The sequence below is a fragment of the Dama dama genome, chromosome 20 (genome assembly GCF_033118175.1).
Source record: "Dama dama isolate Ldn47 chromosome 20, ASM3311817v1, whole genome shotgun sequence".
NCBI classification, from domain to species: Eukaryota; Metazoa; Chordata; class Mammalia; order Artiodactyla; family Cervidae; genus Dama; species Dama dama.
The window spans coordinates 89,649,150-89,661,447 of record NC_083700.1 but is presented as its reverse complement, the minus strand read 5'-3'; the positions used below and the strand labels follow the sequence as shown (position 1 = coordinate 89,661,447).

General features: G+C 44.0%; 1 protein-coding gene across 2 annotated transcripts in view; it reads right to left on the bottom strand.

Annotated features, from left to right (window-relative positions):
- GLIS1 (GLIS family zinc finger 1) overlaps positions 1-12,298 on the bottom strand; it is a 239,751-nt gene that overhangs the window by 118,330 nt on the left and 109,123 nt on the right. The window lies entirely within an intron of this gene.

Genomic DNA, 12,298 nt, shown 5'->3' with positions numbered 1-12,298 from the left:
ACTCAGCCTAGTATGCGGTAATAGAAAGTCACTCTCATTCTGTTATGATTTCTCACACAGCCTTGCCCAGCTCAGGCTCTCAGGATGAAACCTGTGGCCAAGGCTGAGGAGTGGTCAGGTCTTCTGGATTCTCCCCTCCTGGTCCAAGATCATCTCTGGATCCCTGACTAAGTGCTCAGCCTGCCAGGCGCCCATGTGGGCCTCACAGCCTGGCCCCAGACATCAAGCCCCAAGCCCATTGTGGGAGGCAGTCCAACTTGAGAAACATCAATTTTCAAGTGCCAGTTGGCCAACAATCAATGTGTCGAATGACCAATTCATCAAAAGCCAATTAGCCACAAATTACTTCGCCAAGTGGCTACATTCCCAAATTATCCCAACAGTTATCCAAAACTTATTTATTTCAACCATTTATAAAGATGACAACCATTTGTGTTGGAAGAGATGGTTTCAGTTTTAGTTAATAAGTTTGGATTTTGTGTTCAGAGCAGCATTTAAAAAAAAACATTAAGCAGGTCAAAATCAAGGATCATGGGTTGGTTTAGTCATCTTATTTAGTACACACTAGTCAGTGTATTTCATTATGAGTTACCAAATGTCAATGTTTCACACAGGAAATCTTGAAGTTATACTCTGCAGTAGGTTGAATGGTGGCTCCTGAAAAGACATGTCTATGTCAAATTTCTGGAACCTGGGAATGTGACCTTACTTGGAAAAAGGGTCTCTGCCAGTGTAAAGAAGTTAAGGATTTTGAGATGAGGACATTATCCTGGTGGGACCTAGATCCAGTGAGAAGGGTCCATATGAGGAAAGACACAGCGAGAAAGAGACAACATGACCACAGGTACATAGACGGGAGTGAAGTGGCCACAAATCACGGAATGCCAGAAGCCACCAGAAGCTGGACCAGACGAAGAATGCATGCTCTCCCTCAACGCCAGACTCCTCCAAAACTGTGAGAATAAACTTCTGTTGTTTTTTTTAGCACCCAGTTTGTGGTAATCTGTTACAGCAGCCTCAAGAAACTAATACACATTTCTTCCATCATTTTCTGTTTTGTCTACTCTTACTTTCATCTACTCCTACTTTTAGGATTCTTTTGCTAACTTCTCAAGAAACTTATTTAGTTTGCTTTTAGCAACTAACACACAATGGTGACAGGGCTGCTCAGGCTACTTCTTAGTTTATTACTTTACCTATCTTTTAGTACTTTTTATGGTTTACAACCAACTTCTTTTAATCTTTACAGTTTCATATTTGATTAAAGTGTAATCAAACTTGATACTTACTCTTTTTAAAAAAACTAAAGAATCAAATCCAGCAATACATTTAAAGAATGATTCATCATGGCCAAGTGAGGTTTATCCTCAGAATGCAAGGTTCTAGATTAATCAGCATGATACACTAAATCAAAAGAATGAAGGATAACCCTATATGCAAGACAGAAAAAGAGACACAGATGTGTAGAATAGACTTTTGGACTCTATGAGAGAAGGCGAGGGTGGAATGATCTGAGAGAACAGCATTGAAACATGTATATTATCAAGTGTAAAACAGATCTCCAGCCCAGGTTGGATGCATGAGACAAGTGCTCAGGGCTGGTGCACTGGGATGACCCAGAGGGATGGGATGGGAGGGAGGTGGGAGGGGGGTTCAAGATGGGGAACACATGTAAATCCATGGCTGATTCATGTCAATGTATGGCAAAAACCACTACAATATTGTAAAATAATTAGCCTTCAACTAATAAAAATAAATGAGAAAATAAATAAATAAAACTAAAAGAAATGCAAAAAAAAAAAAAAGAATGAAGGAGATGCATCAGCTCAACTGATGCAGAAAAACAATTCACGATAAAAATTTTCAGCACACTAGGGATAAAAAAAATTTCCTCAATATAATAAATTATATCAATGATGAACTACAGCTAACATCAAGCTTAATGATGAAACACATGGTTTCTTCTAAGACTGGGAACAAAATAAGGATGTCCATACTCACCACTGCTATTAGAGGTTCCACAGCTAGTACAATTAGGGAAAGAAAGAAGATGGCATGAAAATAGGAAAAGAGGAAGCATAACTCTTTATTTATTTTCAAATGACATGATTGCTTACATGGAAATTCCTAAGAAATCTCCAAAAACAAAAACATAGAAAAGAATAAATTAATTTAGTAGTGTCACAGGATACAAGGTCAACATGTAAAAGCAATTATAATTCTACATACTAGAGGAATGAATGGAGAAATGGAATTTTAAAAGCAACCCAACATATAATAACACCAAAAAACATAAAATTCTTAGGAACAAAGTTACATAAAGTTTTGTAAGATCTCTACACTGAAAACTACTAACACTGCTGAAAGAAAGTAAACAAGACATAAATAAATGAGAAGAGATACTATGTTTATGAATGAAAGATTCAATACTAAGATGTCAATTCTATCCAAGTCAATCTATCCATCTAATGTCATCCCAATCAAAGTTACAGCTGGCTTTTTGGTAAAAGAGTTAACTCTAAAATATATATGTAAAATATTAAGGAGCTAGAATAGCCAAAACAATATTAAAAATGAAGAACAAAGTTAGGGAAGTCACACTACTTGATTTAAGACTTTCCATAAAGCTACAACCATCAAGATAGCATGGTGGTGGCTTAAGAACAGACTCACACACATAGATCAGTGGAACAAACAGCAAGTCCACAAATAAACCCAAACTACTATGGTCAAAAGATTCTTCCCTAACATGCCAAAGCAAGCCAATGAGAGAAAGAAGTGTCTCCAATAAATGTTGCTAGAATAACTGGATACCTGTACAAAATGATGAACCTTGACCCTTATCTCACATTGTACCCCCAAATTAATTCACTATGCATTGTCAACCTAAATTTAAAGTTAAAACCATAAAACTTCTAGAGTATACCTTAAGACAGACAAAGGTTTCTTAGAACACAAAAAGCAGGAAACAAAAGAAACAGTTGATAAACTAGATTGATTCAAAAGTTTAAATCTTTGTTCTTTGAAAAACACCATTTAGAAACCGAAAAGGCAAGGCAGAGAATAGGAGAAAATACTCCCTACACACATCTCTAACAAACTTTCATTCTGGATATAGAAAGAACTCTCCTGATTCAATAATAAAAGGATAAACAGCCCAAATAAAAGTGAACAAAGGATGTGAATAGATTTCTCAAAGGAGGATAAACACATAGGAAGATCCACAGATGCTTGCATCTCTAGTCATCAGGGAAATTACTGTAAAAATAGGGGAAAAAGCAACACTGGCTTGTTGGAATGTGGGTAAGTGGACACCCACTGAAAGGCTAATGATTACTCCTATAATAAAGGGCTGTCTTTCTGCTGGCCAGTTCTGAAGAGAAAACAAACCACAAGTCCAGCTTCCGGTGGGTCCAGGTCTGAATGACACACCTGGTGTCGTCGGTATGGACCTCCTTTTCTCACTTCTGAGCAGAAAAAGAGTCAGAAAAACCTCCTACAGGAGATGACTCTTGAGCTAAATACTGAAAGATGATTTGCCAAGAAGACAGCAAAAAGAGCATCCAAAGTACAAGGACCAGGCACACAGGAGAAGCAAGTATTGGAAGCTTTGATTATTTCAGAGCTGGGATTAGGAGGCCCAGGAATTAAGATGAGCAGGTGCTGGAGCAGGTCGGGGCTGGTGAGCTACTTCAGTAACCTTGGGCTTTATCCTCCATCATAAGGGAGTCACAGAGTCACAGATTCTATCACTTGGTCCAGGTCTGGACCAAATCCCAACATGCAAACTGTGTTATCCATGCATTCTTCATTGACTCAAGTATTCACTCAGCAAACATTTACTGGGCATCTGCTGTTGACATTCTTATCTCCCCAGCCTAAAGGGCATCCTGCATTCTCAGCCCTGGCTTTTTCTCCAGGATATACAGCCACTATAAAATGAGCTCCTGCTACATGCCAGGAGCTGGGCCTAAATACTACGTAAGTAAAATCTTATTTAATCTTCATGCTTTCTCCATTTTTCTGATGAAGAAATCAAAGGCTCAGAGAAGAAATTAATTCAAACCTCGGCCTATCTGATTCCCAAACCCCCATGCAGATTGGTCCATCCATCCGTGAAGAAATGATACCCACGTACAGACTGCAGGCCAGGCTCAATGGCCCGCACAGGGGCACAGGTGTTCACAATGCTGCCCCTGAGTGCCCACACTTGTCTGCCCATGATGGCCTCTCCTATCAGAGGTCCTTCCACCTTGCCTCACAGAGGTCCAAACCAGCCCCCCGATGCCCAGGCTGAGTGACCTTGGAGCTGTAAGGAGGGTGCTGGCTCAGTCTCACAAGCTCCCCTCTCTATCCCCTCATGACAATAGATGCTCTGTCCCTCTGCCTCCTGGTGAAACCGCCAGGCCCAGAGTGGAGGATGCCCTTGGGAACAACACGGGAGGCATGGTGCCAGGGTCCAGCCTCTTCCACTCCAAGCCCACAGCTCCATTTGGTACAACATGACCCTGGCCAAATACCGAAGTTCCAAGTACTGCAGCGAGTTGTTAATTCATCTAGAAGCAAGTCAAATAAACAGCAGATACAACTCATAGCTTCCCCAGGAGACAGCTTCCATGACCCTCTCTGGAGCTCCTACCAAGTCTGTCCTCCACAGCCTGGCAGCCACAGACTCTGCACATTGCCACCTCATCCCCAGGGACCCTCAATTCTGCTCCAAACCATCTTCAGTGGCCCCATCCCCCAGGCCTGATGGTCCCTAGCCTATGTCCAGAGGATCCCTGAGGTGGCCAGGCTAACATCTCTGCCTGTCAGCCCCTCACTTCTCTGCTCTTGCCACACCCACTGTGATGGACTGAATGTTTGTGTGCCCCCAAATTCACACATTGAAACTACTCTCAGTGTGATGGTATTAGAGGTGGGGCCTTTGGGGCGATTGGGACTAGATGAGATCACAAGGGTGGAGCCCTAATGAAGGGGATTAGTGCCCTTAGAAGAATCCAGAAAGAGGTGCTTCCCTCTGCTCTCTCCTTTATGAGAGAGCACAGTGAGAACATGGTCATGCATGAGGCAGGAAACAGGTCCTCGCCCAGTCACTGGATCTGCAGGCACCTTGGCCTCAGACTTCCTAGCCTCCAGAACTGAGAAATGAATATTTGTCAGATTTCTGTTACAGCAGCCTGAAGAGCAAAAACACCTGCCCTGTCCCCAAACATCTCAGTAGCTCTGCTTTTCTAGTCTCTCTGGCTTCTCTTCTCCCAGGCTGTGCAGATCCATGTCTCTGTCCACATTTCAGAGCAAACGCCACCTCACCCAGGAGGCCCTTCCTGATTTTCTGGGAGCCTCACTCCATGCCATCCACTTTCATAATCTATATAGCACTCATCATTTAAAAGCATCTTGTTTCTTTGCTCACATATTTATTTCCTGCTCTCTGAGGGCATGAACTTGGTCTGTTTTGATGACCACCTGGATCTGAGCACACTGCTTCAGAATAACAGGAGTTCAACAAGTAGCTATCACATGCATGAATCCCACAAGGCCCAACTGAAGTGACACCACTTCTGTGCAACCTTGCTGGACAGCCTTGCTCAGATCCCTTAGAGGTGCAGACCTTATCACCCGCTCCCAATGTCTCCCCCTGGTGCCCAAAGGTAGGCCCACAGCTGACTCACCTCTGTGTCTGGCATCTCCTATAGGGACAGTATGCTTCAGGGGTGGAATGAACACATTTTCACCGAATAAATAAATGAATGCAATTCAGCTTCCCCACCAGTGACAAATGTAGAAGGTTTTGTAAATGGTAGAGTGCAGTGGGCACTCATGCACACATGCACGTGCACACGCACACGCAGACACACACACACACACACACACACACAATCCAGGGCCTGACAGTGGCAGGGTCTTACACCAGTCTGCTGAACTGAATTCTGGGCAATTCTGCCTGCACCCTAATTCCAGGGTCCACAGCCATAACCAAACACAGGGCCCGTGCAGCCCCTATTACAGTGGGTGTGAGTCGGACAACTCATTACCTGAGCAGCTGGGAGGCAGAGGTTAAGGAAACCTCAAGGCTGAGCACTCTGAGTCCTGGAGGGGGAGGTGAGGAGAGCTGCCTGCACATGTGAGCAGCAGATGGTCAGCCCGGCTGATCTGGAGGGTTCCATTTCAGTGACAATTCATTTTCAGTAATTATCCCTCGCTCCTTTAAAGTCACCTAAGGCAGCCCTAGTGGGCACAGCAGACCCCTTCCCTGGGCGAACTTTCAAGCTATTTGCACTTTTGGAGATGCGTAGAATTAAAAGCAGATGTGCCAAATTGAGCCTCCTGCTTGCTGCTCCATCTCTGATTTTTTTTTTCCTGCCGGCCCACTGTAAATGTTTTTAAAATGGGACCCCGGTACTAGACATGTCAAACAGCTGAATTCAAGGTAGAAGAGGCTGCCAGCGGAGAAGACGGATGAAATTTAAAATCCCTTTCGACAGATTAACTAGAGACACTTTGAAGCCATAAATCATGCAGACAGTCTAGAAGAAGCTAATAATGGATTTTGGTTTTATTCGTATATTTATTATCTCAAAGAGATAGCAGAATGCCGGGCCAATAAGCCTGGCTGGGAAATCCACCGGGACTTCCTAGAGTTGATTATCAACCAAAGAAGAGGTGGGACAGAAAGGGAGGAGGGACTTGAGAACAGGCATTAATTACCTGCTGTGTGCCAGGCACTGGGCTTGGCATGACTTGTTTTATTTAAGCCAAACATGTGAAGACAATATTGTCCCCATTTTATGGATGAAGACTCTAAGATGCTTCAAGATGACTTGTTTCAGGCCACACAGCCTCACCCCCCTGACTCTAAAGCTCTACTCTTTCCACCCAACAGAATGTAGGAAAACAGATGGCCCAACATGAGAGCACAGATGACGTGAGAGACAGACGGACAGACAGCAAGGATGTCAGCTTCTGCATCCCGAGGAGCCAGTGCCCCCAGGGATCTGTGCCTCTTTCCACTGCTGGGCCTTCAGCCTTGCTGTACCCTCTGCCTGCGGTGCCTTCAGTGGTCATGTCCTGAGCTCACAACCATGCCAGGACCCAGCCTAGATCTCTGCCCTCAAGAGAGTGCCTGAATTAAAGCATTTTTATATTTGTCTTATTTATCCCCAGAGGGCTTGCATCGGATAAATATGACTTATCCATTCCTGCATCCTGCCGTGGCTACCCAGGTGATGTTTAAGGATGTTTTTATCATTCCCTGATGCCCCAGCACCTTGAACACCAGTGACGGCCAGGGCGAGACACTAATATTTATGAAGCACAGTGGTAAAGAACCCGCCTGCCAATGCAGGAGACACAAGAGATGAGGGTTCTATCCCTGGGTCGGGAAGATCCCCTGGGGAAGGATACAGCAACACACTCCAGTATCCTTGCCTAGAAAATTCCATGGACAGAGGAGTCTGGTGGGCTACAGTACATGAGGTCACAAAGAGTCAGATAAGACTGAGCACACACACAAGGTCAAAAAAAAAAAACAACTAGGAATGTTCAGGCCTGCTCACTGTTCTGTTCTCTCACACGTTTTTGGTGCCCACACGGTACCAATACCAGGGACGAACCATCAACCAGACATAGTGCCCACGTGGAGCTTACACCTGAGTATCAGGCACTTTATATGCTAATGTAATCCTACTGACCTAGGTATAATTACCCCCAGCCACCAGACCAGGAACCTGAGGCTGAGAAGGTGAAGCAACTCTGTCATGATCAAATGGGATGCATACCCGCTCTGCCCCATCAAAGCCCCATCCCACTCACCAACTTGGCAGGTCTAAGCACAGTCTGGTGTGTGCTGAGCATCAGGCATTAGCACCACAGCATCAGCCAGTGGTGCAAAGCGCAGGGTGGGGACAGGATGTCCTGAGCAAAGGCTCAGGACAGGGACAAGCAACACCCTGAGAGGTCAGAAGAGATGGCCAACAGAGAAGGCCCCCAGGGCAAAGAACAGGGTCCCAGCTCTCCGGGTTTACAATTCTCAAAGACTCTTTGTCCACAGTGTGTACCCCCAAACTCTGTGGCACATCAGAATCACCTAAGGGACTTTTGAAAAACATATCTGGGCCCTGCCCTAGATAACAGCAAATGAGAATCCTGGCGGGGCGGGGGGTGGGGGCGCAGGGGAGGGGGGCACAGCCAGGGAAGCTGTCCTTTACGAGGGCTCCAGAAAATCCTGCTGAGTTCAGCCTGCAGCCAGCCTGGTGCCAACCCCACCAAGGGCTTGACCACCACCAAACTTTAGAAGAAAAATCTCCCTCTTTGTCCTGACACATTCAAGGCCCTTCACAGCCTGACTCCAAACCACCTCTCTGGTCTGATCTTCTAAGACTACATACATGTGTGGGCGCACCCACATACACACATACTCCATACAGTCATACAGTCCAGGCCCAACAGCTTTTTACCATTCCCCTGATAAGCCCTAAATGTGCAACCCCACCCCACACTTTACGCTATTCCCTCTCCTGGAATGCCTTTCTACCCACTTCCCCCTGGGGACTTCATTCCTACTTATCTTTCAAGGCCCTGGTGAAACATTTCCTCCCTGAAGCCCTCCCAGATCTCCTCTGCGCGTCACAGCCCCATGAATGATGGGGCCCCAGCTGTCCCCATCACTGGACAATTGGATCTTCAGGGCCTCTCTCCAGTTCTCCAGTCCTCCAGTCAGCCTGACTTCCTGGCCCAGTGCCTGGCTCAGAACAGTGTCCTAGAATTGACTGAGCATGAGATGGTTTTGAAGAACAAGCTGTGACTCACAGATAAACAAGGGAGGGGAGGCGTTACTGGGCTGCTTGCTCTACTGCCACAGCCCCGCTGTAGACACACGGGCCTCACCCCACTCGGGGGGCCTGCTTCTCCTTCTGGGCCTTTGCACTAGCTGTCTTCTCTGCCCCCAGTTCAAGGACAGCTGCTTCCTGTCATGCAGACCTCACTTCCTGAGAGAGGCCTTCTCTGACCACTCCCAGGCCCCATTACTCACAAACCCCTCATCTGCTTCATTTTTCTTCTTAGCATGTAACATGGCCTACATAGTATTCTAGCTGCTCCTGTCTGCCCCACTTAAGCACAAGCTCCATGAGGGCAGGGACTCTCTCTGGACTCAACAAATATTTGCTAAATTCAAATGGTTTCTGGAGAGCCTTCCTGATCATTCATGCACACATGCACAGGCCTTAAGAAAGCCATCCTACACCATTCATTATGTGAGACTTGGGTTTTCCTCTCGTATCTGACTCTCCATGTTCATTTGTGGTGAATTTTAAGGGGAAAGATATCTTCAAAAATTGCTTTACATTCCACAACCCTATCTCTCAGACAGCTTAGATTTTTTTTTTTCTTTTTTAAAGAAAATGTGTTAACTCACTTTGCTGTAGAGCAGAAACTAACACAACATTGTAAAACAATTATACGACAATAAAAATTAATTTTAAAAATTTTAATTGTGTTAAAATACACAGAACATAAAATTTATCATCTTAGCCACCTTAAGTATACAGTTCAGTGATACTTAATACACTCACATTGATGTGAAGCCACCACCACCATCTATGGCCCTAACTTTTCATCCTGTAAATCTGACACTCTGCACCCATTAAACAAGATCTCCCCCAGCCCCTGACAACCACCATTCTGCTTTCTGTTTCTGTGATTTCGACCACTCTCACTGCCTCATATAAATAGAATCATATAGTATTCATCTGTTTGTGACTGGCTTATTTCACTTAGTATAATATCCTCAAGGTTCATCCACCTTGCGGCATATTACAGAATTTCCTTCTTATTTAAGGCTGAATCATACTCCATTGTATGTATATACCACATTTTGGTAATCCATTCATTGGTCAATGGACACTTGGGTTGCTTCCTCAGACTGCTTAAGTTTTTAAAATGTTCCTTTTTTCCCACTAGGCCTATGTGTGTGACTGTATCCGTTGCTGTTCTTCAGTCCCTAAGTTGTGTCTTGTCCATATGCACACACACACATATTCAACATCTTATTTACATATTTACACTTACTATTTGTTACACTAAATATCAAATCCTGAGCACATTTCCCCTTGTCACTAAGGATTCTTCAAAAGGCCCCTTTGAACAGTTGCATAGTATTCCATCATGGGATTCACCATAACTATTTAGCTATTACCTATTGTTAAACATTTAGGTTGTTTCCAGTATTTGCTATTATAAATAATGCTATGATGAGCACCCTTGAACATAAATCACTGTCTGCATTGCTGAACACTTTCTTGGGACAACTTCCAAAAAGAGGAATTCACGGGTCAAAGGGACTGAATATTTCTTAGGCTCACAGAACATACTGTCAAATTGCCCTCTATAAAGACTGTCCCCAGTTACACTTTCATCTGATGAGAGGCCCAAGTCCACTGCACGTTACAACAACAAACAACAGGATTTTCTTTATCTTTGCTGATTAGTGAGATTAAAATCAGACTTCATTTTTATTTGGATTTTATTACTAGTGGGGGCAAATATTTGAAAATACTCTTTGACTATCCATATTTCTTCTTCTGTCAAATGTTCCTATCCTTTCTACATTTTTCTTATCATTTTGGGAGAGCTTTTCTTAGGTATTAAATATATCAGGCTTACATACTCTTCTCATTTTGCCTATTGCCTTTCATTACTGTCTATAAGTTTTTACTCATAAAAATGTTCTAAATTTTCAAGTAGTCTAATCCAACAGTCTTTAGTTGAGATCACTTCCATGGGCTTTAAGTAAAGCTAGTTCTTTTCCAACCAGACATAAGATAAATATTTCCCTATAAAAAACCTTCTAATTTTTTGTGTGGTTTCATTTTTCACACTTAACTCCTTAATCCATCTGGAATGTATTTTCCAGGATAATGTAGGTGAGGATTTAACTTTATTTTTTCCCCCAAATAGTTAACCAATTGTCCCCATCTGTGTTAGTTTTTTCAAGACTGTTATGGCAAGGTTTCTACCATCTCCCTTAGTAGCACCACAATGTAATAATAATCACAAATATCATATGTATCACTTACACTTTACAAAGCGTTATTCATTTATCATTCATTCATCACGTTTTTGTTGAGCGCCTGCTATGCACTAGGGATTATTCTACGCACTAGGAATCTAGCATTGAATAAAACAGATAATAATCTCTGCTCTCACGAAGCACGTCTTATAATGGGTGATATAAAAAAATAAGTAAATTCCACAGAATGTTCATGATAACGAGAAAAATAAAGCAAGAAAAGGGATTCAAAGTATGTAAAGGGAGGATGTACTTCTACGTAGGATGCCCAGGGAAGGCCTCACTGAGAAGTATCACTTGGATAAAGACTTGCAGCAGGAGAGGGACTGAGCCATAAGGATGTCTGGCTGTAGGGGGAGGACATCCGGTGCCAGGGCCTTGAGGCAACAGGAGACCTAACTTGTTCCAGGATCAGCAAGAAGCTGGTGTGCCTGGAGCAGAGTAAGCCTGAGGGCATGAAGGAAGACTGAGGCCAGAAGAATGAGGGTGTGTGTGTATGTGTCATGTGGGGCCTCCCAGGCTTTGTACAGATCTTGCTTTACCTCCACATCTGGATGAGATGAAGAGTGCTGATGAATTTTAAACAGAAGAGCAACACCATTAATGTTTTAACACAGGATTTGTCAACCTCAGCACTGCTGACATTTGAGGCCAGATAATGCTTTGCTCTGGGAGGTTGTCTTGTGCATTGCAGGGTGTTTAGCAGCATCCCCAGTAGCTCACATGTGTGCATGTGTGTGTGTGTGTGTGCCCTGCTGTGACAGTTAAAAATGTCATTGCCAAGTGTTCCTAAGGGGGGGCAAAAAGGCCCCCAGTTAAGGACCACTGCTTTAACAGGATCACTCTGGCTGCTGTGAGAATGGGGACAATGGCAGAGACAGAGAATGCAACTGAGTGGCTACTACAACCGATCCATGAGAGATGAAGGCGGTTTCAATCAGGGTGGTGAGGTGTGGCTGGGCTAGATATACTGTGGGTGTAGAGGCACGGGGATTTATTGATGGATCATCTAGAGGGAGTGAAAGAGAAGAGTTAAGGATGACACCAGGTGTTGATCCTGAAGAGCTATAAGGACGGAGTTGCTATTTACTGAGATGACCAGGAGAAGGACCAGGAGAAGGGCCAGGTTGGAGGAGACCCCCAGGAGCTATTTTGGTCATGTATGTTTGAGACATATTTTAGACATGCCAATGGAGACCCTGAACAGCAACCAGATTAACAAGTCTG